The 23,631-nt window shown below is 39.2% G+C and overlaps 2 protein-coding genes and 1 long non-coding RNA gene across 3 annotated transcripts in view; 2 read left to right on the forward strand and 1 right to left on the reverse strand.

Moving 5' to 3' along the window:
- Positions 1-23,631, forward strand: part of LOC134674171 (oocyte zinc finger protein XlCOF6-like) — a 298,501-nt gene that overhangs the window by 197,495 nt on the left and 77,375 nt on the right. The window lies entirely within an intron of this gene.
- Positions 1-23,631, reverse strand: part of LOC134673858 (gastrula zinc finger protein XlCGF7.1-like) — a 69,657-nt gene that overhangs the window by 28,668 nt on the left and 17,358 nt on the right. The gene's annotated exons all lie outside the window — the stretch shown is intronic.
- Positions 18,745-21,673, forward strand: LOC134674115 (uncharacterized). Its single transcript, XR_010099561.1, has 3 exons — positions 18,745-18,884; positions 20,853-20,949; positions 21,301-21,673. It is a non-coding gene; the product is annotated as an uncharacterized LOC134674115 (long non-coding RNA).

Raw genomic sequence — 23,631 nt, forward strand, 5'->3', positions numbered from 1 at the left:
TTTTCTATTTGGTTGGTGTAAATGGTGTTGGTGAATTTTTTGATTAATTCGGGCGAAAACTGGAAGGTTAGGTATCATAAAATGTTCATGAAGAGAAATTGTAAGAGATGGTATCATTACCAACAACTGGAAAATACTGTTTGGTTACTCTTTATTTAAAAATAGCAAAATCAAATTGCATGATTTCATTCGTTTTCTCCACTGTACTATATATGTTCAGAATATTATTTGAATAAACTTAGGATAGGATACTTAGGATAGGAAATAAAATGTGTGTTTTTATATCTTTAAACCCAATTACTAAGTAGACTGCACATACATTAAAGTCACATTAAAATTCCATTTTGCGAAAAAGAGATTACAACATTTAACTTTGCAAAAGTAGATAATTGAAATATTTTAAAAGCAATAAAAATAGATTAGGTTAGATTCGAGCTACAATGACATTAGTTTGGGTTCAAGGCAAGGTTGCAGGGCCTCAACAAGGAAAAAAAGGGGGAGGGACTGTTGGCCTGGCTCAGTGAGCCAGAACTCACCCACTAATCCCTACTACTGCCGTAAGCAGGTAATGAATTCCCAATGTATTAAGTTTAGGTTTAATAAATTATAAATATATTTTATTAATAACATAATAATATACAAATATGTATAATCATAAAGTAATAAATAAGCCTACAGCTATTAATAATGTCCGTAATCTGTATAATTCCAAAATACGGATCCCTCGGATGCGGATGCTGCTTACATAATCTCGTCTGTTAAGGTATTTCGGCAGGAAAGGCCTTGGCAGACTTATAAATTCCTGAAATGAGGGTTCATACCTACCGACTAGAATTGGTTTCATGGTGGTATCAGATGGGTTAGTGTACGGTAACCGTTGGTCATCTTGCTTATAATCTCGTCTGCCAAGGTGTTTCGGCAGGAAAAACCTTGGCAGACTTATATATTTCTAAAATGGGGGTTCATACCTACCGACTGGAATTGGTTTCATGGTGGTATCAGATGGGTTAGTGTAGGGTAACCGATGCCGACCTTGCTTACATAATCTCGTCTGCCATGGTGTTACGGCAGGAAAAGCCTTGGCAGACTTATATATTCCTGAAATGAGGGTTCATACCTACCGACTGGAATTGGTTTCATGGCGGTATCAGATGGGTTAGTGTACGGTAACCGATGGTCATCTTGCTTATAATCTCGTCTGCCAAGGTGTTTCGGCAGGAAAAACCTTGGCAGACTTATATATTCCTAAAATGGGGGTTCGTACCTACTGACTGGAATTGGTTTCATGGTGGTATCAGATGGGTTAGTGTAGGGTAACCGATGCCGACCTTGCTTATATAATCTCGTCTGCCATGGTGTTTCGGCAGGAATAGCCTTGGCAGACTTATATATTCCTGACATGAGGGTTCATACCTACCGACTGGAATTGGTTTCATGGTGGTATCAGATGGGTTAAATTAGGGGTCCCGTTGGCCACCTTTGAGAGCGTCTGCCAAGCACTTCCGGCTAAAAAAATACTGGCAGACTTCGCTTTTATGTGTCTACATGTAAATTTCTAACTGCTGCCATAATTATTATTTCGGTATCAGATGGGTTAAATCAGCCCCCTTTTTTCGCACCGGAAGTGGCCTTCTTTTTCGTACTTTCGGCAAGTTCCGCCGTGGCAGACTATCGAATTCGGACTTAGCATCACTTTTATGGTTTCCCATTGTGTATTTCATCGTGGTATCAAGTCGGTTAGAAAATTTGCGGCCGGCTCTTCTACTAACAAGAATCTTGGCCACAATCTGAGATCCTTTCAGATCAAGCCGCTTCGAACGAGCAAAAAATCTATAGTTTGTTCACAGACTCTAATACAGTGTGGAAGTCTTATACGGGCGATAAATTAAATCGGACATAGTATTCATTAGGGTAATCATGAAGTAAAAGGTTTTTTTAAGTTGCAGTTCATTACGACCCCATAATTAATTTTTTAAAAATTTCTCAGCAGCAATGTACCGTAAACATGGTTGCGGTACCGAAAAGTCAAATGTTCATTAGCAATACAACAATAGCATTTACAAACTTACCTATCTGGAGGAATATTCACAATACATGTTAGCATTACACTGCGTTTAATGTTTTGTAGTTATTTTGGTAGATAAAAGTACTACTAGGCGTGTTAAAAGATATTAAATCTTATTTATTTATCATGTTTATCAACAAGAAACTGACTTCATTTTAATCAGTCACGATGACAGCACTTGACGTGATTATTTCTAATCTGAGCAATAGACAAGCACCTTTGATAGCACACCTTTTTTGAAAATTCATTTAATATCAGTATCTCATAAGTGATTATTGTGGATTCATTTCGTATTTAATTTGCCTGATTTTTTATACCAGGATGGCGGAAAATAAGCATACGGCCCGCCTAATAGTTGTACAGTTATTACCAAAATTATTTCGAGAATTAACTGAACCGTTTAAACACCACAAAACTTGGTACATTGTGTGAAAACGTGGCAAACTCTTTGGTGGAATTGCAAGTTTCTTATTTTATCTCAACTCTGATTTGACAATGTCAGTCTTTCGATTCAAAAGTAATCGTATGTTAATCGTATGTAAATGCCTCGTTTAACAACTTTTACTGCTCCTGAATTAATGGACATGATTTTAATTTACGGTGAAACACTACAAAATGGTCATCGAGCGCTAGTGTGTACAGAGAGCGATTCCCTCATCGGGTTGTACCAAGAAACGCTCAAGTAATTGTTGTAAACGCGATACAGCGAGCTCGCGAAGGATTGCCCGTAACTGGAAGGGTGGAGGGGGCAAAACAAAACTCCGGTTTCTCAGAATTTGTATTGTTGTAAATTGTGTTTTTTAGTGTACTCTTTTAGTTGGTTTTCTTTAGGTAAGTATTTCAGGAACTTCAGTACATTTCAGTTGTAATTTCAATGGGTCGTTATTAAAATAAATGATTGCTTTAATAAGATTTTTTGATGTAATTTGATTTTAAACTAGGTAGTAATTTCGTCAGATAAAAAACATCATACTTATTTATTATTTACCCACTCATGACAGTTAATGACATTACATACGCAATAGTAGATTTTGAAAGTAACTGTCAACGAGCGTTTAACGTGAGTGTGTTTGCATTACATTGCGGGCTGAATTATTTTGTATGGACAAAATTACTGTTGCAACTTTAAGTAAATGTTATTACCTTTACTTTGTCCTATCCTATACTAACCACCGTTAAGAGATTCGCCCGTATTAGACTTCCACACTGTATATCGTTGATTGACAACATCTTAAGCAGATTCTCGTCTTTACAACGCATATTGCGTATTTTCGCTTATTGTTTTCGGTTCATGCATAACTTGCAAAAATCATTGTCGAAAATCACAGATCCGAACTTGTCGTCTGAAGAAATTACGAAAGCTCTTCACTTTCTCGTGAAACATGTCCAGGAGCGAGCTTTCGCTTCAGAATTGCGGTGCTTGTTGACAGATAACAGATAAGTCACCCCACTCTCTATCGAAGCCCATGCGGAAATTGGCGCCGTTTGTGGATGAGCGTGGAATGCTAAGGGTGGGCGGTCGCCTTTCTAAAGGAGACCTGTCGTTCGATGTGAAACATCCACTATTATTGCCTCGTGATCATAGGTTGACTACGTTGATCATTGAGGACTACCATCACCGGTTTATGCACCCTGGATTGCAAACGTTGCAAAATTTATTAGCCCAAGAATTCTGGGTTCTATCGGCAAGAAGGGCTATAAATTCGGTTATTTCATCTTGTATGAAATGTTTTCGCGCTCGGCCTAAAGTGGCATCTCCTCCAATAATGGGCAACTTACCGTCGTTTCGAATTAATCAAATTAAACCATTTTCGTCAGCGGCAGTAGATTACGCTGGTCCCTTTGATACTTGTTTGGCCCGGGGCCGTGGTCTACGCACATTTAAATCGTATATTTGCGTTTTCGTATGCACTGCCACCAAAGCAGTACATCTTGAGCTGGCCTCAGAGCTCACCACAGAGGCGTATCTCGCAGCTCTGCGCCGTTTCATTTCGCGCCGCGGCCGGTGCTCTAGGCTGATCTCGGATCAGGGTAGAAACTTTATTGGCGCATCCAATATGCTCCAAGAATTCATGGCCAAGGCTTCACGTGCAGAACAAATAAATTTCGTTTTTAACCCGCCCGGCAGCCCACATTTCTCGGGGTTAGCCGAGGCTGGTGTAAAGTCAGTAAAGACACATCTCGCTCGCGTCGTGGGCTCTCAGCGCCTTACATTTGAGGAATTCTATACCATTTTGACCCAAATTGAGGCGATGCTGAACTCACGGCCTTTGTCCCCTGTCAGCTCGGACCCAAACGACCTGTCAGTTTTGACCCCCGGACATTTCCTTACTTTGGAGCCGCTCACCATATTGCCTGAAAGCAACATGGTAGATGCGAAATTAGGTCCACTTCAGAGATGGAAATTATTACAAAAGATCCATCAAGATTTCTGGCGCAAGTGGCACCTCGAATATCTGCACACATTGCAGCAGCGCCACAAATGGTTCGATGGTCAGAAAAACATTGTCGTCGGGACGCTCGTGCTCATTGTCAATGAGCAATGTAGCCCCATGAAGTGGAAAATTGGCCGGGTGGTACAACTCCATCCAGGAAGTGACGGGATTTGTCGAGTTGTCACAGTTCGCACAGAATCGGGCGAACTTAAACGTCCGATAGTTAAACTGTGTCCCTTACCTTTGCAAAACTAGTGTTAATTCACTATCATATACTCATAAGTATTAATTTTATTGTAGATTTAGATTAAAGTAAAAAATATATAGTAATAAGAAAATAAACCCTGAGCCATGTCGATTCTATTTTATCCTCAGTTGACAATAACAGTACAAACTTGTGGAAAATACGTTGTATTTTGGTGGGCGGAAAATGTTAAGGATTGTAGTCTTAAAATAATTTCGCCTGGCAACATTATCGTTCAAACTTAAAAAAAAAAACTATACTTCCTCCCCTTCTCGTATCGCGAATGTAACATGTCGGGCGCATCTCGCTGCGCTAATTATTATTTTCGAATATTATCGTCTCGGTTCATCTAAAAGATTCAATTTCGTCTGTAAACTGTGTGTACTCATTGTGGAAGGCTAATCAGTTGAAGAAGCACTGCTCCTGCTCCGTTTCGGTGTCCACGCTGGTCCAGGTAACTCGGATTCGAGGTAAGTCTAGACGAGCCGAAGGTCTGAGAAGCCTGCGCCAGCCTCCACCGAGAGCTGCACCGTCATCTACAGCTCAGCAAGGTGAGTGCTTTTACCAATTGACCTAGCCTGTCCTAAGTTCCACGCTATATCGTTTCGTATCTCGTCTCGTATTTCGTCTAAATACAGTCCACATAATTTTTAAATATCGAAGTAAAATAATCCCATTAACACTTATGATTATTTTTAATTAATTTATTACACATATTTACACTTGCAAAATATGATTTTCAGCAATCCAATATTCCCTGCTATGGTAAAAACATAACATGCTATATATTCGCGATTCATGTCAACGTCCCTATTCAATGACCGCAAAACATGGCGCAGTACAACTCCATGTGTTTGGATGTCAAAATACGGGGCACTTTTTTTTACCCCCTTATTTATAAAACTTTACGGGCCTGATTTAGTTAAATTATGTTTTAACCCTTTCTTACAAATACATAAATCAAAATGACAGATAAATACAAACGATTATTAGCTAATTGAGGTCTTGTAGCGCGTTTACGAATAAGGGGGTTATACTTTATCTCTCTATTACAATCCAGTCTCTTTGCTATTATGAATATCAGTTGTACATGTGTACAAGTATTCAGGTGTGTATGTGTATAATGTGTGTCGTATCGTGGTGTCGCGTGCAGTACTCACCCGACACGCAGTCCTCGTCACTCGCCGCGTCCGACACCTCCGACTTGACTGCCCGCACCTTCACTACAACAACAACTCTACTTCATGCTGTGTCTTACATTACAGTACACTTGTAGGTATATAATAGTACATTATTGTCGAGGCTCGGAAGTAGCTACTTGCAGGCTGAGGATTCGTTTTAAACGGACGACCTTGGGAGTCCGTTTAATTGAATCCGAAGCCAGCAAGTAGCCTTCCAGCCGAGTCATATATAGTGCTTTTCTCAAAAATGGTGCAAGAAATATAAATATCATAGAAATATTTTACAAAAGCAACGTTCTTGCATGTATATTTTGACAGAAAAAAGCCCTTGCCGCCTTTTTATTTTTTTAATAAAAGAAATAGAAGTGTATTTTTCTGCCAAATATACGCCAACCTATTTGAGACATCTAAATAGTCGCGGTACTAATCATCTGTTTGGCTGTTTAATGGGCCTGTGCCTTCATTTGATATGGTCATATCAACTTTTAAAAAGTTTGGAACTCGACAAATAATGGAATTTGTATGCAACATTGCAGTCCCAAAATCGAGACTGCAATGTTTTTAACTTTTTAATTTTTGACTAACCATAAACTACGCGCTTCGCGACCTATTTTTTAGATGGCAAAGTCGACTTTGCAGTCCATTTTTGAGAAAAATTAATTAAAGACTCGCATTTGCGAGTGTGAATTGCCACGATAGAGTTTGGTACATTTAGACAAAATGCTTGAATCAATCAAAAGCAACTTCGCTTATTGTACATGTATAAGTGTATTTGTCCCGTGTCTTATATTTACCTGTGGCTCATAAAAGACGTGTCAGGCTCGTATATAATGACACACTTTGCACACTTGCAATAAAATATACTAATTCGTGAGCAGAGATGTGACTTATTTTAAATACTTGTATTTAAAATGCAAATACAAAATGCAAAATACCTATTTTGTATTTTGTATTGAAATACCTTTTGAAGAACACTATTTTGTATCTTAATTGAAATAGTTTTTGGGACCTATTTTCTATTTTCAAAATACAAAATACTTTATAGTAGCTAATGTAGGTAGGAGTTACTTCTCTTCTGATGTAACTCCCACCTACATTATTCTGATTCTGAGTAGTGTGTTTATGCCGCTCCGAGACCAGAACTTTTCCGCCAGAGGGCGACAGTATGTATGCGCAAGGTAGTGACAATTTAGTTCACCCTACTCCCCGCTAGATGGCGCCACTGTGTATGCGCAGCGTTAGTTCCAAAGGTCGCCGCTAGATGGCGCCACTGGTTAGTTCACCCTACTCCCCGCTAGAGGCGCCACTGTCTATGCGCAACGTTAGTTCCGAAAATATCCGCCAGCCCCGCCGGAGGGCGACAGTATGTATGCGCCGCTGGTTAGTTCACTCTACTCCCCGCTAGAGGCGCCACTGTGTATGCGTAACGTTAGTTCCAAAAATCCCCACCAGCCCTGCCTGGGGGCGACAGTATGTATGCGCAAGGTTAGTTCTAAAAATCCCCACCAGCCCTGCCTGGGGGCGACAGTATGTATGCGCAACGTTAGTTCCAAAAATCCCCGCCAGCCCTGCCTGGGGGCGACAGTATGTATGCGCAACGTTAGTTCTAAAAATCCCCACCAGCCCTGCGTGGGGGCGACAGTATGTATGCGCAACGTTAGTTCCTAAAATCCCCACCAGCCCTGCCTGGGGGCGACAGTATGTATGCGCAAGGTTAGTTCCTAAAATCCCCACCAGCCCTGCCTGGGGGCGACAGTATGTATGCGTAACGTTAGTTCCAAAATTATCCGCCAGCCCTGCCTGGGGGCGACAGTATGTATGCGCAACGTTAGTTCTAAAATTCTCCCGCCAGAGGGCGACAGTATGTATGCGCAACGTTAGTTCCAAAAATCCTCACCAGCCCTGCCTGGGGGCGACAGTATGTATGCACAACGTTAGTTCCAAAAATCCCCGCCAGCCCTGCCTGAGGGCGACAGTATGTATGCGTAACGTTAGTTCCAAAATTATCCGCCAGCCCTGCCTGGGGGCGACAGTATGTATGCGCAACGTTAGTTCTAAAAATCCCCACCAGCCCTGCCTGAGGGCGACAGTATGTATGCGCAACGTTAGTTCCAAAAATCCCCACCAGCCCTGCCTGGGGGCGACAGTATGTATGCGCAACGTTAGTTCCTAAAATTTCCGCCAGCCCCGCTGGAGGGCGACAGTATGTATGCGCAAGGTTAGTTCTAAAAAGCCCCCGCCAGAGGGCGACAGTATGTATGCGCAACGTTAGTTCCAAAAATCCCCACCAGCCCTGCCTGAGGGCGACAGTATGTATGCGCAACGTTAGTTTCAAAACCATCCGCTATGAAATGAATAGATGTCTCCACTTTGTATGTGAGTTGTTGAATCGCTTAAATGAATAGATATCCCTAGTGGCGCCTTCGTCGGTGGACACCGCTAGTTAGTTCCAAAAATCCCCGCCAGGCCCGCCAGAGGGCGACAGTATGTATGCGCAACGTTAGTTCTAAAACCATCCGCTATGATATGTATAGATGAGCAGCCGTCTGAGTATTTCTAAAAAAGTCCGCAGAGTCAGAGGGGGTTCATGGTAAGTTAATTAATCTTGGTCAAGCAAATCTAGTCAGTAGAAAAAGGCGGCAAATTTGAAAAATCGTTTGAATAGTTCGAAAATCGTGTGTCATTTATATCTTATCTGTGGAACTGTTTTGTTTACATTTCATCGCTGTTCGATGTACATTCCTGCCTTTTGTTCGTTTCCTAGGGTTACCATACTTTAGTTTGCTTTACATTGCTTCTGACATATCCGGCTTGACAGACTATCGATTCGCTTAACAATATAGATGTCGCTAGTGGCGCCTCGTCAGTGGACACCGCTAGTTAGTTCCAAAAACATCCGCTATGAAATTGCAAAAAGGCCCATCATGTTTGTTTTAAAATATGAGACATATATCGGCGTTTTTTTTTAATACCACGTCAGTGGCAAACAAGCAGACGACCCCACCTGACAGTAAGCAGTCACCGTAGCCCATGGACGCCTGCGAATTCAATAGTTTACACGGATGCACTTTTATTTGCGGTTGGTTTTGTCGCTTGTGCTTATCAAATGTATGGAGTTTGTAGTTTACCAACCGTAAAGGGGTTTTTCTTTTATTATACCACATTGGTGGCAAATAAGCATACAGTCCGTCTGATGGTAAGTTGTTACCGTAGCCTTTGGACGCCTGCAACTCCAGGGTGGATACAAGCGCGCTGCCGACTGCCCAAAGATTCAATAACTTTGTTTTAAAATATGAGGCTTATATCGGCGTTTTTTTTAATACCACGTCAGTGGCAAACAAGCAGACGACCCCACCTGACAGTAAGCAGTCACCGTAGCCCATGGACGCCTGCGAATTCTATAGTTTACACGGATGCACTTTTATTTGCGGTTGGTTTTGTCGCTTGTGCTTATCAAATGTATGGAGTTTGTAGTTTACCAACCGTAAAGGGGTTTTTCTTTTATTATACCACATTGGTGGCAAATAAGCATACAGTCCGTCTGATGGTAAGTTGTTACCGTAGCCTTTGGACGCCTGCAACTCCAGGGTGGATACAAGCGCGCTACCGACTGCCCAAAGATTCAATAACTTTGTTTTAAAATATGAGGCTTATATCGGCGTTTTTTTTAATACCACGTCGGTGGCAAATAAGCAGACGACCTCGCCTGACAGTAAGCAGTCACCGTAGCCCATGGACGCCTGCGAATTCTATAGTTTACACGGATGCACTTTTATTTGCGGTTGGTTTTGTCGCTTGTGCTTATCAAATGTATGGAGTTTGTAGTTTACCAACCGTAAAGGGGTTTTTCTTTTATTATACCACATTGGTGGCAAATAAGCATACAGTCCGTCTGATGGTAAGTTGTTACCGTAGCCTTTGGACGCCTGCAACTCCAGGGTGGATACAAGCGCGCTGCCGACTGCCCAAAGATTCAATAACTTTGTTTTAAAATATGAGGCTTATATCGGCGTTTTTTTTAATACCACGTCAGTGGCAAACAAGCAGACGACCCCACCTGACAGTAAGCAGTCACCGTAGCCCATGGACGCCTGCGAATTCAATAGTTTACACGGATGCACTTTTATTTGCGGTTGGTTTTGTCGCTTGTGCTTATCAAATGTATGGAGTTTGTAGTTTACCGACCGTAAAGGGGTTTTTCTTTTATTATACCACATTGGTGGCAAATAAGCATACAGTCCGTCTGATGGTAAGTTGTTACCGTAGCCTTTGGACGCTTGCAAGTTCAGACTTTTGAAACCTATACATCATCATCATCATCATTATTATCATTAGACCCTCAGGAAAACCTCGACAGGGGACACCTCCGGCCCGGGGTGCTCATGTAGTATTTAGGGTTTCTAGCACACTTATTTACGGTTGATTTTGTCTCTTTTGGTTATCAAATGTAGTTTGTAGTTTGCAGACTGCAAAAAGGCCCAGACATTTTTTTTTTTTTTTTTTTAATAATACGTCGGTGGCAAACAAGCATCCGGCTCACATGATGGTAAGCAGTCAACGTAGCCTATGGATGCCTGCAACTTTAGAGTTGTTACATGCGCGTTGCCGACTGCAAAAAGGTTTAATAAGTTTTTTTCTTTTTTTTATATACTACGTCGGTGGCAAACAAGCACACGGCCCGTCTGGTAGTGAGCAGTCACCGTAGCCTATGGACGCCTGCAATTTCGAGATGTTACATGCGCGTTGCCGATCGTTGAGATGTAGACCGTGACGTTCGAAAACAAAAAGTCGTATGTGACTGTAAACTTCCATTCACCGTAGAATTTGACAGATAGAGAGAGTTTGAATTAAGTATTGTAACCTTAGTCAGATAATGAAGCTTATTTGAAAGATTATTAACTCTAAGTACTAGAAATAAAGTAGATTTTACTAATGCTGTAATTCTGTAATGCGACATGGTCATGAAACTCATGCGATGTTGGGGGTATACTCTTCAATCTTTTCAATCGGAATGGTCAGAGGTCAGAGTTCAGAGGTCAGAAAGTCCGTGAGGGACAGAACATACGCAAAGTGAAGAAATTGAAAACACGTTTTAATATACCTGACAACATATCAAGCATAACCTACGTAACTTGGTCGGGTTATTTGTTACCTAACATAAACCATACTAAATTCACTGTGGGGAATTAAAAAAAAATGTGAGTGTGTGACAAGGACAAACAATAATAACGCTTTCTCTGCTACTCCTACTGAAAGATTACATAAGACTATCTCGTTTGGTCATTTCCCCCTCCCAGTCCCTCCTCCCACCAGTTCCAATTATAATATCATAAATGAGATCACAATACCTGCAACCTGTAACTGACGCATACGCTTTCTAAAATTAATTAAAAAATCAGAAAATAACAATGGAGTACGTCATTGAACTCGTTGCGAGGCTGTGGTTTAGTAACAAGGGGTTAGGGTACAATTATAAATGTGGAGATAGCGACGAAACAAATATTGCATTCATCTCATCAATCGAGGCGCTGGCACCTGACGTGGACATTTACAAGTGGGAGGCGGCCCGGAAGAAGCTGATCAAAGATTTTCTGGAGGAGAGGAGCATCCTTCAGTTACACTCGGGATACCATGCGGAGGGGCTTTTGCTGGAGGTGCTAAGAAAACACAACATTAGATCATTCCTCTCCGTGCCTCTTAAACAGAAAACTTTAATCTGGAAAGACGCGGGGGTGTGGTTCGTAGAGGTGACCACCCCGAAAATCATCAAGAGAACTTATGTGTTTTTTGACTTCGAATAAGTGTACGTCTGTGTATGTCTGAAATAAAAAAATGTTTAAAAGTGAATGACTATTTATTTATTTACCAATCATTTAGGTATTTTATAATGTTCCCAATGCGAGTACAAAAAAAATGCAAAAGCTGGTTTTTCAAAATTCGTTGTTAAGGGGGCTCCTTGGCGCTAATGACATTCGATCTGAATCCTTTAGTTTTCTAATGTTTTTAAAGTGAGAACTTCTTTAGCGGCGTTGGGCACTTTCTGAGACAGCGATCACGTGATCGTAACGTTTAGATGGCCACTCAAATAGATGGCAATTAAATCAATAAAGAAAAACTCAATGACATTACATGAAAAAGGTTCTAATCTTGTACGGGTTGAAATACGAGGATCTCACAGTTACATTCAAACTTTATATCACTCAAATATAATTCAATAAAGCTACATCTTGATGAAATCGCTAATAAAAGTGAACTCTAGTAATGGTGAATAAAACTCAAAATATCATGATCAAATATATTTAGATGCGAGATCTGCAAGGTAACTTTACAATTTCTATTCGAATTTTAAAGAATTAACTGTACAAATTTGAATTTTAAACAAGCTCACTGACCAGCAATTTCGGACTAAAGTTTTTCAATAGAAAGGAGGATACATAGTGCTGCAGACATTTTGGCCTAGTCATTGAGTTTTCACTTCTGTCGGCACTCCCGGAGTGCAATCCGCTGTTTTTTTGTAGCTATAATAGCAACGACTTTTAGCAATATAAGTAGTATGCCATATTTACTTCAAAGTTCATTGTCTTCGAGATATTCGACATCAAGTTGAACAATTTTTAGGCCAACAACCTGGTTTTCAGGCCATAGCTTTTGTGTTAATTATTTTAAAATTTACATCTCTGACCAGTTTTTAGAGACGTCAAAGACAAACCCAAATATGCAGATTTCGTACATGTAAGATCCTTCACAGCAATCCAGCTACGAAAAAAGTGTTATTTTTAGACAATGTTTAAAAAAATCATAAAAAATAAGTATTCATTAGTTTCAAAATCCGGTAGACAAGAATGGAGATTAAAGATTGAAGAATCGGTAGCCATTTGTCTTATAATTCTATCTGTAGTGTAAATGTAGAAGTAACGGCTCAAACCTTGTCAAATATCGATGAAAACCGCGGGGAGCCCCTTAAGGTGAGGTTGTGTAGAGCAATGTTTCAGAGTTACTAAGCGTGTGTCATCATCGTCGTTAAAAATATATCAAGTTCGATTTCAAACAAAAACAAGACCTAACCTAATCAAAGCAAGTGCTATACCATCTACATATTATGCATAGTAGGTTCTGCCATCTTGTGGGTCCCATTGGAAGTATAAACGTCACATTTACGTCTCGCGCCAAAAATCAGATGGCTCCTATGCTGTATAGTTCATGCATGCTCCCTATTGTCAGTTCAGTACGGTGGCGCTTAAGCAATGTCAATGTGAAAACAAATCCGTTTAAAATTACAAGGAGGGATTTCATATCATCGCTAAGTAGGCGAAAGTGTGTCTGTCTGTCTGTTTGTCTGTTACCTCTTCACGCTTAAGCCGCTGAACCGCTTTAGTTGAAATTTGGTATAGAGATAGTTCGAGTCCTGGGGAAAATCAGGGATATCATTCCTGAAGAGAGTGCAAAGGCGGGTGGAATTGAAAGGTTTAATGGCATTGCCTAATAATTGAAGTAAGCAATGAGCATATTGAATGATTGCTATTAGCATTATCCAGGCGCTATACCTACTTTAGCTGCTGTCACTAATTCCACGCAGACGAAGTCGCGGGCAAAAGCTAGTATTTCAATATTTTCGCTAGGATTTTTTGATTGTTTAGTACAAAAATCAACTTTACTTAAATGTAATAAGGTTGACATCTGTTGCGGGGTAGCAGAACTTCTGTGATTGTAGCTCAACTATGCGACGCTAGATGGGCTACTCGTATCTTCAAAAATAAAAATCGTAGATGCAATTTCGACATAATTTCCTTTACTGTAAAGTTCAAATTATTGTAATGGGCTAGGGCTCATAGGATAATCTCTTTCGAAATAAGAAAATATGGTCAATCATCCTTTAGATAACGTTGCGTTTGTAGTAGTGTGCATGTTGACGACATAGGTTTCCAGACCGCAGGGAAGCATCATATATTTGTTAATGCCTGGAAGATTGAGGCCTGTCTGCCCATGCTGATGCTAGCTCTGAGCTTATTGAATTGCCTTTCTTGGAACTCTTCAACGTACTTTCGGTCATTGGTTCATTTGTCTTAGAGTTTGGTAAAATGACATTCGGTGTATATGTTCAGTGGGCATGCTAAGGGTTATATTTGCAAAAACCCAGGTGTTGAGTTTGGTTAATGCTTGAGAGCTCCATGTGCATTTGGCCTGTTTAGTGTCCATATTATGCAGACGCACTGCTTGCCACCATTTGAATATTGTCTTTAGAGCTCTTTGCATTAGGTTGGATATCGTGTGGAAGAAGAAGTTTTGGGTAGAAACGATGTTGGACTAATAATGGACTGACGGATATAGGCTGTCAGTAGTCCTTTTTCCCTGCTTTTGCTATGAAGTTTACCTTGACCCGAGTCCAATTATCTGGTACGATTCACCACGCGAAACTTGCTCTGAATATTATGGCCAGATGCAGATTGCTGTAAAAGCGCCGCTGATTTAAATCAAAAAGTTTGGTCTAAAGATGTTTCTTGCTATATTCCAGTCGATATTGCGTGCCACTGTGGATTCGAGGATTCCTATGGGCGCAAAGCTGTGTTTATTACTGGTTGAGTATGAACCGGGGAAGTGGGTGTCTCTGAGCAAGTTCCTCTTCCGTGTTCATAAATGTGCCATCTAGTGTTTAAGGAGACCGAGATAGTTGGTTGGTGTCTTGGAGAGTATTATGTAAGTTCATGCTCCTTTATGAGTTTGGGCAATATCAGGAGGCACCCCGTACGATTGCCCTGTCTAGACGGAACCACAGTATAAAAAGTAACAGTGAACCGACGCCTTTGATATATGCGTTAATGCAGACACCGCATAAGAACACAGTAGGGTTGTGACAGACTTTAACACAACTGCTCATAAGACAAAGAACATTTCAAATAAGACCCGCTAGCCCTGTAAGTGGTACCGAGCTACTAACAATGGCAATGTATGCAACTCGGGTGCGCGCGGCAAAAGAACAAGTCACAACAGAACAGGTCACAACAGAACAGATCATAACAGATCAGGTTAGAACAGAACAGATCACAACAGAACAGCTCTCAACAGAACAGGTTAGAACAGAAAAAGATAGAACAGAACAGAACAAGATAGAACAGAACAGAACAGAACAAGATAGAACAGAACAGATCACAACAGAACAGGTTTTGGAATTGATCTGTTTTAATTGTTAACAGAATGGGTATGGTACTACGCGTATCATAGAGCATTTACTGAATATAATAAACAAATATGGGAGGCAAAAATAAGATAATGGAGAAGGTTCCGTCTAGACAGGGCAATCGTACGGGGTGCCTCCTGATATTGCCCAAACTCATAAAGGAGCATGAACTTACATAATACTCTCCAAGACACCAACCAACTATCTCGGTCTCCTTAAACACTAGATGGCACATTTATGAACACGGAAGAGGAACTTGCTCAGAGACACCCACTTCCCCGGTTCATACTCAACCAGTAATAAACACAGCTTTGCGCCCATAGGAATCCTCGAATCCACAGTGGCACGCAATATCGACTGGAATATAGCAAGAAACATCTTTAGACCAAACTTTTTGATTTAAATCAGCGGCGCTTTTACAGCAATCTGCATCTGGCCATAATATTCAGAGCAAGTTTCGCGTGGTGAATCGTACCAGATAATTGGACTCGGGTCAAGGTAAACTTCATAGCAAAAGCAGGGAAAAAGGACTACTGACAGCCTATATCCGTCAGTCCATTATTAGTCCAACATCGTTTCTACCCAAAACTTCTTCTTCCACACGATATCCAACCTAATGCAAAGAGCTCTAAAGACAATATTCAAATGGTGGCAAGCAGTGCGTCTGCATAATATGGACACTAAACAGGCCAAATGCACATGGAGCTCTCAAGCATTAACCAAACTCAACACCTGGGTTTTTGCAAATATAACCCTTAGCATGCCCACTGAACATATACACCGAATGTCATTTTACCAAACTCTAAGACAAATGAACCAATGACCGAAAGTACGTTGAAGAGTTCCAAGAAAGGCAATTCAATAAGCTCAGAGCTAGCATCAGCATGGGCAGACAGGCCTCAATCTTCCAGGCATTAACAAATATATGATGCTTCCCTGCGGTCTGGAAACCTATGTCGTCAACATGCACACTACTACAAACGCAACGTTATCTAAAGGATGATTGACCATATTTTCTTATTTCGAAAGAGATTATCCTATGAGCCCTAGCCCATTACAATAATTTGAACTTTACAGTAAAGGAAATTATGTCGAAATTGCATCTACGATTTTTATTTTTGAAGATACGAGTAGCCCATCTAGCGTCGCATAGTTGAGCTACAATCACAGAAGTTCTGCTACCCCGCAACAGATGTCAACCTTATTACATTTAAGTAAAGTTGATTTTTGTACTAAACAATCAAAAAATCCTAGCGAAAATATTGAAATACTAGCTTTTGCCCGCGACTTCGTCTGCGTGGAATTAGTGACAGCAGCTAAAGTAGGTATAGCGCCTGGATAATGCTAATAGCAATCATTCAATATGCTCATTGCTTACTTCAATTATTAGGCAATGCCATTAAACCTTTCAATTCCACCCGCCTTTGCACTCTCTTCAGGAATGATATCCCTGATTTTCCCCAGGACTCGAACTATCTCTATACCAAATTTCAACTAAAGCGGTTCAGCGGCTTAAGCGTGAAGAGGTAACAGACAAACAGACAGACAGACACACTTTCGCCTACTTAGCGATGATATGAAATCCCTCCTTGTAATTTTAAACGGATTTGTTTTCACATTGACATTGCTTAAGCGCCACCGTACTGAACTGACAATAGGGAGCATGCATGAACTATACAGCATAGGAGCCATCTGATTTTTGGCGCGAGACGTAAATGTGACGTTTATACTTCCAATGGGACCCACAAGATGGCAGAACCTACTATGCATAATATGTAGATGGTATAGCACTTGCTTTGATTAGGTTAGGTCTTGTTTTTGTTTGAAATCGAACTTGATATATTTTTAACGACGATGATGACACACGCTTAGTAACTCTGAAACATTGCTCTACACAACCTCACCTTAAGGGGCTCCCCGCGGTTTTCATCGATATTTGACAAGGTTTGAGCCGTTACTTCTACATTTACACTACAGATAGAATTATAAGACAAATGGCTACCGATTCTTCAATCTTTAATCTCCATTCTTGTCTACCGGATTTTGAAACTAATGAATACTTATTTTTTATGATTTTTTTAAACATTGTCTAAAAATAACACTTTTTTCGTAGCTGGATTGCTGTGAAGGATCTTACATGTACGAAATCTGCATATTTGGGTTTGTCTTTGACGTCTCTAAAAACTGGTCAGAGATGTAAATTTTAAAATAATTAACACAAAAGCTATGGCCTGAAAACCAGGTTGTTGGCCTAAAAATTGTTCAACTTGATGTCGAATATCTCGAAGACAATGAACTTTGAAGTAAATATGGCATACTACTTATATTGCTAAAAGTCGTTGCTATTATAGCTACAAAAAAACAGCGGATTGCACTCCGGGAGTGCCGACAGAAGTGAAAACTCAATGACTAGGCCAAAATGTCTGCAGCACTATGTATCCTCCTTTCTATTGAAAAACTTTAGTCCGAAATTGCTGGTCAGTGAGCTTGTTTAAAATTCAAATTTGTACAGTTAATTCTTTAAGGCCGTTCCCTGAGCCAGAAATGTAAAAATACCCCAATTATTATCCTATTTTTCTAAGAAACGTTGATATTTGTAGACGTGGGAAAAATATATATAATTCTTGATTATATTATCTTTAATAACACAGCTTTCGATACACGATTCATAACACTTCGCTCGATACAATTTATTCCCAAAGTAACCTTCAATTCGAATTTATACTCCAACTTTACTTGTTTCTTTACTATGTGACACTATGAAACAAAAAAAGGAGAAAAATCAATCATAACTATAACAATAATTTGACAGCTTTAGAAAAACGATAATTAGAGGCAATATTTTTAAAATAAATAAACATCAACTAATTCTATCGTAACAAAATATTGACTTCGGCCTGCATGCTCTATCTCCGTCCGTCTTTCGAAATGAGACAGTGATGGCTGAGCGCTCGTGCCAGACGGACCTGTACTACGTGTCCCCAAAACAAATATAAGATTTACTTATAAAAACTGTGCTGTGTTGTGTGTTCTAGTGATATACCGTGTGCACCAAAACCTTTAAGTTATAATGGGTAACAAGCAATTGAATATAAAGAAGACATCTCGAAAAAGACAACTCGGAAGATTCCAACAAACAATGGAACTAACGTAAGTAAAAATGTATATTTATTACACAGTGAAATAAGTAATTATTACTTAATTTAATATATACTCGATCGTACTAATTAGTAATCCATATTTTAACTTAAAACATTCTAAAATTTAATAATCGCTCCATCTACCGGTTAAACATTGTCATCAATTCATCATCTAAATAGCTTAAAAGGATATTGCGATTCGCGACGTTTACACCACGCGGCACTAGCGCCACGGCAAAAACAGAAAACATTGCCGTCTATGTGTGCGAGTCGTAGTTACGCGGTTGCGGTGTAGTGGGCCTTCCTATAAATACGAGCACACAGTGATACATGTAACGCACACAATTAGACGCATAAAGCGTTCTTTTAGCAATCCATCCACTATCAGCTCGTGATTTGTCATGCGTCTAAACTTTTTACTTTTTTGTCTTTCTAGGAAAAGAAGAAAATTGGATAATTTCACAGCCGAACATGATAGGTACTACATCTTTAGACTACATCGAGTGAGTATAATTATTTGACTTGTGCTTTTTAGCCCTACCTACGTAACACAATACACTACTACAATTTATCTTTATTTACAGACTGCAAAATATGGAAATGGAATCTCCGATTTCATCAACCACTGACATTCAAAGTAACGAGTAAGTTCTAATTCTAATTGTGGCATTATCTATGAAAAGGGACCTTATTGTCTATGGCGCTTACGACGCACATGTCGCGCGGCGTGGTATTTATATCAGAACATCGTTGATAATGGCGGAAGCGCCATCGACAATAAGGTCCCTTTTCATAGATAACGTCGCATATGTAGGTACCTATGTCGCGCGTAACTTCGTGCGTTGCGATAAATACCTACCTACTCACAGCGGCGGCGTACGAAAAGACCTTAGTTAGATTTAGATACCTACTGTTTTCCTATCAGAGCAGATGCTTATATCTTTTTATGCGTTGAATTGATATTCTCAATCATTTGGACATATTTTGTACTTATTTTCCTAGATGGCTATTAGTACTACCTACTTAGCAAATGTTCGCCGAAAACTAAATAAAATGTCGCCAATCAATAATATCGTACGAGATACATTGCCCTCATCAGTTATTTGATATTCTACAAGAGGTACTTAATTTAAAAAAAACCGGCCAAGTGCAAGTTGGACTCGCACACGCAGGGTTCCGTACCATTATGCAAAAAACGGCAAAAATCACGTTTGTTGTATAACTATTTATTTTATTCTGTTTTTAGTATTTGTTGTTATAGCGGCGATAGAAATTCAATCATCTGTGAAAATTTAAACTGTCTAGCTACCACGGTTCATGAGATACAGCCTGATGACAGACGGACAGACGGACGGACGGACAGCGAAGTCTTAGTAATAGGGTCCCGTTTTTACCCTTTGGGTACGGAACCCTAAAAATGTACACTGATAGAATGTAATAGGGTTGCCTAAGTAAGTCCCGGAAATTAAAATCCCGGGATTTACCGATTGTCCGTACTTTCGTTATTATTTTACGTATTTTTTAATGAACTGATAGTTATTTTATATTATACCTACCCTACACAATAGTAAATGATTTCCTTTTCTTGAGCGTGTTGACCGATTTTTTATTTTAATAAAACTAATAATCTTGGGCAATTATTTCCATTTTCAATTTCTCATTTACCTGTGATAGAGCATTTTTAGGGTTCTGTAGCCAAATGGCAAAAAAACGGAACCCTTAAGGATTCGTCATGTCTGTCTGTCTGCGTTTCGCGGGTCCTTGATCAATTTATGAAATAGTAATGGACTAATTAGGGGTCATCCATTAATTACGTCACACGAATTTCTAGGTTTTTTGACCCCTCCCCCCCTCCTTGTCACACTTGGTCACATTTGGCAAACCCCTCCCCCCTAGTGTGACGTCACATTTTTTCTACGAAATCGCCAAATCGAATTAAGTAAGTACTTAGGTACTTATTATTATTAATATTTATCAAAATATTTTTGACGATATAAATATTAGTAATTTTATAACCCAAAACTGCTTAGGAAAGAAAATTAAACGAATAAAAACGATTATCGTTTTAAAAACTTGTTATTTAAATGTACAGCGAATAAAATAATTTAAATAATTTTTCGGTTACTGATGAAGTTAAAGTGACGTCACAAAGTTTGTGCCTCCCCCCTCCCCCATGTCACAATATGTCACATTTTCTTGACCCTCTCCCTCTACACGTGTGATGTAATTAATGGATGACTCCTTAAATTGAATGATGTTGTAAAGAAATGACTGGCTGCTACAATTCTTCGACCGACAGATTTGTCCGGATGCTTAATGAGAGGCAAAATGTGGCTGTTATTGTTCATCATCACTTGATGATAAAAAATAGTGCGAAAAATAGGAAATTCACGAGTGGCGATAAATTAAAACACGACCGAAGGGAGTGTTTTAATTTGACATAAGTTGCGTATTACCTATTATCACATGTATCGTACAACGTTTTACAGTACATATAGCCCTTTAAATATTTGACATAGTTACGTAATGTGTGTGTGCATTATCGCACTAGTCCGGTAAAGTCCATATGTGCTGTAAAACATCATACATTTATTTAATTTTGGTTTTGACAGTGAGGCGACCGGCTCAAACATTTTGAACCCACGCATTGCACAGGTGGATGACACTTATCGGGTTACTAGTCTATTAGAGGAAGAAGATACCCATGAGGTAGGTGATTCATGCTTATTATGCTTATTGATTGTATGCAGAGAACAATTTTACCTTTTGTACTAACTACCTAGCTAGAATAACATTGTTTCAACTTCGTGTGCCAGAATTCCATCGTAAATTGATTTATCACACGATTCGTAGTCTATTATACAGGGTCTTATTTCTATTTCTCTCGTTCGTTCTTTACCACCACCGGTGCTTTATATGAACAGTCGACGTTAAATATATGTATACATTTTTCACCTTATTAGAAAGGAGTAAGGTGCAATAGGTACATATCTTTGACGTCGACTGTACATGATGTGACAAATTGTAAATGCTAACACATACAATATATTTTATTTTCAGTTACAAATATTGTTCAATGTGGAAGAAGAGCTTCCTGACAAAACCGTCGGTCGAAGAATTGTCGCAGTTAGTTACCATTCGATTCGATTCCTCAGATTTTATCCAATAAAAGATTGTATGGAAACTATATACATAAACGCAATATTTCACCTGCAATTTTCTTGTTTTGTTCATACTTCAAGATGGACTCTTTGTGACCTTGACGTCACGGTCACATATCGTTTTGTTCGGGTCGTTTCGCGAGTGAAGTACGACTGTCGGACTTTGACTATCATTTCTGATTTTTATATTCCTTTAATGCAATGGATCCCATATAGACTTTTGATCCTAAAGACAAACCTGATCGATTGATACCATAAATGAAAATTAGTCATCTAGCCTATTATCGATAAGTATGTATATATGTTTTTCTTCATCAAATTATCAATAATTTTCAGTTTTTAGATTGTTCCCTCTATAAACTCCTAATAGTCCACCTTGGTGCCAAATTTAAAATTTCTAGGTCAGCTGGAAGTGGGTTAGGTTTTTGATCTATTAGTCAGTCAGTCACAAAAATGCCGGTTTTAAAACGTTAATTTATGAATAACTATTTGAGCTACGTTTACGAAATTGTTGTGAAGTTGTTTGTTTAACCCTCGTGCCTTGAAACCCTCGCAAAGCTCAAGATTCCATTTTCGGTATTGAGAAGGATTTATTATTCGTTGTTAGGTTGAAACTTCGTTAGGGCATGCAATATCGGATCATTCTCAATCCCGGGATTGATTTCCGATATTGCATGTCAATCCCGGGATTTCAATATTAATACCGGTATTTTGATATTAATTCGGATTTTTGCGATATACGAGAAAAAAAGCTAATATATTTGACAATAGAGTAGATCCGAGTACCTATTTGATATAATTTCAATTTGAGGCCTCTACACGTTCCTGAGAAAAAAGGTCTTGACTCTTGAGTGATTCCACGAACCTATGGAACCCTGTAAAATGAATAAATTTAATTTACAGTCATATGGTGCTATTTTACAGCACTAGTGCGACAATTAGCAATTACGTGACTATTATTACACAATTATCTCTAGTTTTTGCTCGTATTTAGTATACAACTAACTAATTATTCGTATAAAATTATTTATCGTATCTTAAAAAAAAACACTCGTATAGTTTCATAATAAGCTATTTTATTTTGTTGGCATTGTCAAACCCATTGACTATTTTTGTTTTGCTTTAATATATGGTCAGCCGTAAAAGTATTAGCGTCAGCAATGGATTTATATAATGTATTTCTTTAAAAAACATGATATTTCATGCTAAGTAACAGAAAACAGTCAAATATTGTACCGGAAATATTAGTCCCGAAAATCCCGAAAGTACCGGGAATTTAATTTTGAAATCCCGGTTCTTTGCTTGGTTCTAAATCCCGGCAATTCCCGGTACTTTCGGTACCGGTATTTCCCGGGAGCAAACCCTAGTATGTAGGTACTGTAAAACGTTGTACGATACATGTGCCAATAGGTAATTCGCAACTCGTAGGTACTATTACAATATGGTGCTACTTTACCGCATTAGTGCGATAATTAGCACATTACGTAACAATGTCGAAAATTTAAAGGGCCATATTATGTACTGTAAAACGTTGTACGATACATGTGCGAATTACCTATTTTTTCGCACTTGTATCGGTATGCCCTAACTTTTTAGGGTTCCGTACCCAAAGGGTAAAACGGGACCCTATTACTAAGACTTCGCTGTCCGTCCGTCCGTCCGTCCGTCCGTCTGTCACCAGGCTGTATCTCACGAACCGTGATAGCTAGATAGTTGAAATTTTCACAGATGATGTATTTCTGTTGCCGCTATAACAACAAATACTAAAAACAGAATAAAATAAAGATTTAAATGGGGCTCCCATACAACAAACGTGATTTTTGACCAAAGTTAAGCAACGTCGGGAGGGGTCAGTACTTGGATGGGTGACCGTTTTTTTTTTGCTTTTTTTTGTTTTTTTTTTTTTGCATTATGGTACGGAACCCTTCGTGCGCGAGTCCGACTCGCACTTGCCCGGTTTTTTTTAATAAATATCGATGATATACCTGCACAGTATACCTAATAAATAATGATATTATAGAAAACTTGCAGTCATTAATTTGTTTAAATATAAACTGTATTTACCCTTATAATTAAATATTATTGAAATAAGAGTTGACTTCATTAAAATGAATATTTAATTTACACTATGTTTCATTTATTTTTCCATTTTAACTTTAACGCCATCTATGAGATGCAGCATGCTTTTTCAGTATTTTGTAATACGTTTTACAAATCAGTGTCCTGTTAG

Source organism: Cydia fagiglandana, chromosome 19 (genome assembly GCF_963556715.1).
Source record: "Cydia fagiglandana chromosome 19, ilCydFagi1.1, whole genome shotgun sequence".
NCBI classification, from domain to species: Eukaryota; Metazoa; Arthropoda; class Insecta; order Lepidoptera; family Tortricidae; genus Cydia; species Cydia fagiglandana.